General features: G+C 42.9%; 1 pseudogene; it reads right to left on the minus strand.

Moving 5' to 3' along the window:
- Positions 1–2,278: 2,278 nt before the first annotated feature.
- LOC146865929 (cytosolic acyl coenzyme A thioester hydrolase pseudogene) lies at positions 2,279–3,511 on the minus strand (annotated as a pseudogene).
- Between the last annotated feature and the right edge of the window lie 4,594 nt (positions 3,512–8,105).

Genomic DNA, 8,105 nt, shown 5'->3' on the forward strand with positions numbered 1-8,105 from the left:
AACTTTGGACTCTACAATGGCTAAAATAGTGGGTAATCACCCCAAAATTACATACAGGAGAGCAAAGAACTTAAAGGACGAATTGGTCCACAGTCATTTTGAAACAGCAAAAAAACAACAAACCTGGTTACAACTAAAAGGCTTTTACAAGTGCTCTACGTGTAAGGTATGTCAAATTGCACAAAACATCAAAGAAATCACAATGGCTAACCAAAAGAAATGGGTAATCAATCAAATGATTAACTGCAAAAGCCAATATGTGATATACATCATCGAATGTCCGTGCAAACTCAAATATGTGGGGAGTACAGTGTGTGAACTGAAAAAACGTATTTTAGACGTAAGGGCAACAATTAATAAGGATCGCAGCTATGCGGTTGCGGAACACATGGAAAGATACCATGCAAGTGACTGGAAAAAATTGAGTTTTTATGCTGTTGAAATGGTCGGTTGCCATGTGAGAGGTGGCAATCGAGAAAAGACCCTTAGACAGAAGGAATCACGCCATATTCTGTCTTTCAGAACTCTGGCCCCATATGGATTAAACAACGATGAGGAGATGCATTCCCATCTATGAAGTAGAAAAACAGACTATTGAAGTTTCAACCATGAGAAAGAATGTACCACAGCCCAACAAACGCTAATTTTGAATCTTTGCCTCCCAATATCCAGATTGAACAAATAGACATTGCAAAATGTTTAATTATGTTAACTTTAAAATCACATCGTTCACACGATTAGTATGTTATCACAGAGTTATTCAGGGGGGCCCTAATTGATTATCACCCACTGGAGGGTATAACAATAATTGGTGGTACAATTCATAGCCCAACAGCGGGCACAAAGTAACTATACAAATGCTATGAAATGTCATAAAATGGTTAAAAAATGGTTACAAATTGATCTGATACTAGTCAAGGTGACCATAAGCAAATTCATGATATCAGTATATAGTTACATATATAATTATTCCCCCGAGAACAAGAAAAAACAACACGGTGATCAAAATACACGCAAAATACTAATGTGAACGAGCACTGATACTTAATAATATAATCCAAATGGTTGATGTACTACAAGGACCATAATGCAAAGCAGGATGTGATGTAACATCATGTGATGTGTATATAAAAAAGGAAAGAAAAAAATGTTTTTTACCCGTGAACAAGGTCAAAGTTGACTGAAACGCGTTGGGTTTTGCTACCTGCTTGCCATGCTATGGATATTATTAAATTAATTTGGAAATAACACCATACCAGGGAGTGTGTGTGGATTTATCCTGAGAAGGAGCTTTGTTTGATGTTTATAACGGCTGACTCTGCCGTCTCCACGCAGCTCGCACCGCCAAGAGCGCCGTATGCCGCCAAAACGAGTCTTTGCTGAAAAATATATATATATATATATATACATATATATACATATATATTTAGAGCAAGAGAGAGAGAGAGAAATAAAGAGAGAAAGATTTCCAGACAATAAAGTACTGTGCAGTATAATCGCTTTTGGTTCACATACAGTACATAAGTTAACACTGGACATAGGTTAACACTGGTAACATTAATGTTGAACAATACTAGTTTTGACAGTGTAGTTTTCGGAACAATGGCATTTTTAGGTCGAGCATTCGAGACCGCTTGTATATACTTTAGTATATACTTATATGCATATGTCCTTTGTGGGCTCTGAAGATCAGCCCTAGGACTTGTCTGCTTCCGCTTAGGGACCTTTTTTTCTGTTCAACTGTCTCTATTCAACTGTCTTGATAGAAACAACCAGCAAGGGTCATTAAAATACCAGAATTGCTTTCAGCTTGTTCAACTGCCTCTATTTAACTTTCTTGATAGAAAACGACCAGCAGAGACCAGTAAAATACCAGAATCACTTTTGCATTCTCTAGATTCCAGTCCATAGAAATTGTCTTCCACGAGCATCCGTAGAGAATAATATTTTTTTCAAATCTTGTATTTTCAGTGATATGACGACCGAAGGCCCTGATTTTATATTAAAAACAGAGCATTGGACTATATAATTTCCCGCTTAACGGCAATATTTCTCTCCATGTCTCCATGTCCATACCTGGCGTGTCACACAGCTATTCTTACTATCCCACCATGTTAAAGAAAAGTAGATGTTTCAGCACCCAGGCTAATGTGCTGCAAAGCTAAATACATATAAGGTTCCAAAGGAGAGACCGATTGCATTGCAAATGCTTGTTTTATAAGTGGACACTTTGATTCCAAATGCATTTACTAATATTGCTTGAGGATTTGCTGAAGCACTATTGCTGGATGGGAGATTGCACCTCTCTTTGTCGTTTGGCTTTGTTCTGCAGTTAGAGTCCTTTTCCCCCTTCAAAACGCCTTTTCTCTTCATCATTTTCTAGCAGCACTTGTGGCACCCGGAAGGGTTTTCCTTCTTTACTGAGCGATACGTAGGTGAAGAATACATTGACTGCCCAATAGCATATCTCTAGGGATCATGCATCCCGAAATAGTAATGATACAGCCCTTCTTTGTCTTGTGATGAAAGTTGATAGCATCTACTGATTTTTTAACAGCATTAGTCTTGCAATGACGTACAGCTACAATTTCTGCCACTTCATCCATTAGCTTTAAGGTTACACCTCCATGCACACAGCCATGCAAATTGATATCTGATGGCCCCGCCAAATGAATCAGGCTCGATTGACTATAGCCCACTTTATAGCATTCTGGATTGATTACTAGGCCTGGGCTAAATTTCTGTTCCGCTCGCGGAAATTACGATAATTTGACATTTTCGCGTTCCGCGGAGAGCGCGAAAATGTCAAAATTTCCGCATTCCGCAGCTTAGCGATAATTTGTTTCTTGCTCGCGCTGTAAAATAATACATTCTCGCGCGCGCGGGATCGCCTTACCTGAATCCCTGCGTTCGCTGACAAGTTTTCCCGATCCGGTCGTGTTCTCCACGAGATGTTGGATTGTTAGTAGCCATTTGCGCTGTCTCGCGACAGTTCGCACCCGCAGTAATGTCATTGGTCGCGTGATCACGTCTTTCTTCTCGCGATCATGCACCGCGAGAAGAGTGAAAACAAGATGGCCGCGCCCGCGAGCAACCGCATGGGTAAGTTGGCGAGCCGCGACCACGCAGAAAATACCACGAACGGGCGGGAAAAAAACTTCCGCATCTTCGCGATATTACCGCGTGTTTGCGGAGATTTTTAACATTTTCGCGATAATTTGCGAAAGTCACTTTCGCAAATTCCTCCCACCCCTATTGATTACAACCAAAACAATCTCCCCATTTCTCTGTTTTGTTTCCGGATATTCAAGTTTTTGAGCTTGGCATCTCTTTTTTAATTCCTCCTCCTCATTACTGCTTGAATACTCAATAGGGAGTACATTGATTATCTTGTCCGTATTCTTAAGGGATAGAGGCATAAACCACTGAGTTGCTCTGTTAGTCATTTTTTGGCACCTATTTGAATGTTTTCGGCAAGCACAATAACTTGAACTTCAACAGAGGCCCTCATTATGATATCAGGCGGACCATGGGTCAGCAGGTCTACAATACCAATTAGGATGAGACCAAACATAGTACTGTTGGAAACTTCCATTTATCAGCGGGAGCTTGAGCGGCAGGCTTGAAACGCACACAGCACAAGCTCGGGAACGCGATCTTTTAATTTTTATTTTCTCATTCCCTCCTTGTCCCCAAGCGCAACTTATTTTATTTCTTTTAGATCACTTCCATGGCCATGAGGTCGTCCACATGGGCTTGCAACATAATTTTCTCATTTTCTTTTGCTCTATTAATTGGCTTTGGGACTAGGCATGTAGCACAGAGACCGCATAAAGCGGGCCGCACTGGACACAGAGACAGCAGGACAATACCATCATCAACACAAGACCTAGTCCTGAAAGTACCTTCCAGCCCCATGCTGACAACATACCCCATAACCATCCCATTAGTGTCCAGGAGTCCGGCTCTTGGTGTATGTCTGCAGCTATTTTATGCAATTTGGAAATTGCCGCATAGACTGATGGAGAGTTATCAGAAATATACACACAGCAGCTAGAGCCGATCAATGTGCATGCTCCACCCCGGTCAGCCAGTATGACGTCAAGAACAAGACGGTTTTGGAGTGTTACCATCCTTATGGCCGTCTGTTCCTCGGTCAAGTTTCCAAGGGCAGAGATGGTCTGATTTATGACGGCCTCCAGAGTCCTGGTAAGTCTACGTATTAATTTACTATTTTGTACAGGGCCTATGAAAAAGAAGAATCCCTTATTAAAATCGGTATATTGTTCCCAAGTTGTTTCAGTCTGGTCAACCCCTGAGGTATTAATTGCTCTTTTCCTTTGCTTGTGCTGATATAGCCGAAGATCCTTATGATATGAAGCGGGTGCTATAAAAACTGGTGGGAGGAGAAATGCTATGTAACATGTGCCGCCCCACCCTTGAGGTAATCGAAAATAGGCCGTGGAGCCGCAAACAAAATAGGTGTGGCAGGAGGCTACAAATGAAGACTTACCCCAATACACAAAATCTAGTATCGTGGAGCAATTACTGTGCCCTAATTTCAGGGATCCCTTCTTTCTGATACACAGATGGCCTTTAGTAGGTGTTACCAATATAGAGGGAGGGCCATTATTCCTATTAGACCTGATGTTCAATATTTGGAATGCTACTGTCTCATTGCCTGTCCGATATTCCTCACTCTCTAAAGCAGACCCCTAGCTTGGGGGTCTCCGTTGTCATCTGGGTAACAGGCTTTATTCAGGACAGCATTCAAATCTCCCCATGGCCATCCATTTTTACAAGAATTTTTTTCCTCGGGGCAAATCAAGGAGGCGTTCCTGACCACCGTTAGGGCATCCCATGCTGAGCACGATCCATTGTAAGAGAAGGACAAGGGAGAGAGAGGCATTCTGCCTCTACTCTGGGGCGCCAGAAGGCGACCACAGATCCAAGAGTTTGTGGTATTGCTGACCTGAAGTGTATGATGTAGCATCTGTATAAAGGTATTATTCTGTAAGGCCAGCCTGTGACTCTGCTCATGGGGGGTTAAGTATGGTACGTGTGTTCTTCAGTTGTATTGACATGTCCTTGTTGGTGTGGTGATGGTGTCTCGGAAGGGAAAGCAACATGTAATATCCACCCCACACATGTCAATATAGCACATATCAAAAACAAAATGATCAAAGTCATTATACATCTGCTACGTAACATTTTGCAGTATTTCTTTTTCATTATTGCCTTTTTAGTCGGCCCCCAGGCAGTCTGCCGTAATGCAGTAGTCATTGTCTGACCGCTTCACCAGTCAGTCTGTACCAACTGGACTTAATTGATCAAACTTGAGCTACTTTGGCAGATCGTAATTTTGAACTGTAAGTTTGTTGGGGGGTCGGATCCAAGAGAGGGGGCAAATAGTTTGTGTTATCTTTTTTTTTAACAATGTTCTCAGGATCCCCAAAGTACTTTTTACAATGGCAGGCATGAAGCCATCCTTTCCTTCCTTTAACCTTTACTGCTGTCCACGTAGTTAAAAGTACCAACTTTGGCTGCTTCCACCTGGGCTCCAAGGGCGATGTTCTATCAAAGTTTCGGATGAGAACCCAGTCCCCTGGCCTTATCACATGCTCTTCGGGACTGGTGTGATCTGGAAAGGCAGCCGCCACCTGTGAACGACAAGAGCTTAGTGCAGACATCATGGCGGCAAGATAATCTGTCAACAAATTACTGTCAGTATCCGTGATAGACTTAGATCTAGGTGTGCCCCACCTGTTAGGAGGTCTGCCGTAGACTACCTCATAAGGAGATAGACCGGTCCTTGAATGTGCTACCATTCTCATGTAGAAAAGGGCTACCGGCATGGCTGTGACCCAATCTACACCCTTTTCTGCGCATATTTTTGCTATTTTTGTCTGCAGTGTCTGGTTGTGTCTTTCGACTAGACCTGCTGCCTGTGGGTGCCTGACTCAGTAGAACTTCCAGGTGTACCCTAACAACAATGATACCTGTTCCATTAGTTTAGAGGAAAAAGGTTGACGATTGTCAGAATAGATAACTCGTGGCAGTCCATATCGGGGAAAGAATTCCCTAACCAATTGTCTAGCTGTTGTTTCGGCTGTGTAATCTGGTACTGGATAGGCTTCTGTCCATCTAGTCAATGCACATACAACCACTAGTACGTATTTCTGTCCCCTACATCTATCCATTTGTATGTAATCCATCTGTAGGACCTCAAAAGCATGTTCAGGAGGGTGAAATCCACCTTGTTCTACAGACACCCCTTTCCCCGGGTTGAACTGACAACATATCATACATGTTCTGACTTTGTATTTTGCGGCAGCTCGCAAGTTTTTGTTGTGTCATAATGGTCATAAGCTATCTAACATTCCTTTCTCACCTAGGTGTGCTGGACTATGTGTAGTTTCTATGATTATTGGTACCATCGAATCAGGTAGGAACCACACTGTTTTGTCTTTTGTCACCCACCCCTGTTCAGTCTCTGTCCCTCCTGCTTCAGTCAATTTTTTCTTTTCCTCTGGGGTGGCGTGGGCCTGTATGTCGATGACGTCTTTGGAAGGGTCTCGTACTACCAGAACTGTGTCTTGTTGAATTTTATGGGAAATGGCTGCTGTCTGGGCTGTGTGTTTGGCAGTTTGATCTGCAAGATCATTTCCTTTGGAAACATCATCTGTAACTTTGGTGCGGGCTTTGCATTTCAAGATCGCTACTGCCGTCGGTAGGTGTATGGCGTCCAACAGGTCCTGTATTAAAGGTCCATGTTGTATCTTTGCTCCATGGGAGGTCAGAAAACCTCTTTCTTTCCATAGAGTCCCAAAATTGTGAACCACCCCAAAGGAATACTGCGAATCTGTGTAAATGTTTACTTTTGAATTTTTCGCCCACTTACATGCCTGTGTGAGGGCGATTAATTCTGCAGCTTGGGCTGAAAGGGTGTCTATTCTGTTTGTTTCTATGACTCCACTATCAGTGGTTATGGCATAAGCTGCCGTTAACTCTCCTGTACTCGTCCGCATGCATGACCCATCCACAAAGAGCGTAACATCTACATCTGATAGCGGGACATCAGTCAAGTCTTGTCTGGGTTTGGTGACAATCTCTATCATTCTAATACAGTCATGTGTATCTTCATCATTTGTGGCATTGGGTAGCAAGGTAGCAGGATTTAATGTGTTACACCTCCTTATCTCTATGTGTGGCTGGAACAATGTCAGCTCATATCCCGTTAATCGTGCAACTGTAAGGTGTTGTGTTTGTGTTCTGTTGATTAGGAGTTCCACCGCGTGTGGTACAAGTACTGTCAGGGGGTGTCCTAGGACAATGGCATCGCTTTGTCTGATGGATAAAGCTGTGGCAGCTACAGATTTTTGGCAGGCAGGTAGGGCTTGTGCGACTGGGTCTAATGTACTTGAAAAGTAGGCACAGGGCCTGTTTCTTCCTGCTTGGTCCTGTGTGAGGACTGAGAGTGCTATACCGCCTCGTTCTGTTACAAATAGTGTGAAGGATTTGGTGTAATCTGGAGTAGCCAGGACTGGGGCCTGACAAAGTGCTTGTTTTAGTTGCTAAAAGGCCTCTGTATGCTCAGTTGTCCATGGCAAAGATGCCGATAAACCGGCCTCCACAGTGGTCAGTTGTATCAATGGTTTGGCCAAATGGGCATACTGAGGAATCCATTGTCTACAATATGATGTTAAGCCAATGAAGGCACGTACTTCTTTCTGTGTTGTTGGACGTGGAATAGTGGCGATTAACTGTATTCGCTTCTGTGTGAGTTGTCTACCCTCCTTGGACAACAAGTGCCCAACGTAGGCCACTTGCTGTGCAGAGAACTGTAATTTAGAGGGGGAGACTTTGTGTCCTTTGTCTGCAAGGAATAGTAAAACCAGGAGAGAAACTTTTTCGCACTGTATTTCTGACTGGCCTGTTATGAGAATATTGTCTACATATTGTATGAGCGTTGTGTTTATAGGCATCTGGATGCTGTCCAACTGCCTCTTCAGGGCTTGACTGTAAATACTGGGACTTTCTGTATAGCCCTGAGGAGCTCTTGTAAATCTGAAGCTTCTGCCATTTAATGAGAATCCAAAAAGATA

Source organism: Triturus cristatus, chromosome 2_1 (assembly GCF_964204655.1).
Source record: "Triturus cristatus chromosome 2_1, aTriCri1.1, whole genome shotgun sequence".
NCBI classification, from domain to species: Eukaryota; Metazoa; Chordata; class Amphibia; order Caudata; family Salamandridae; genus Triturus; species Triturus cristatus.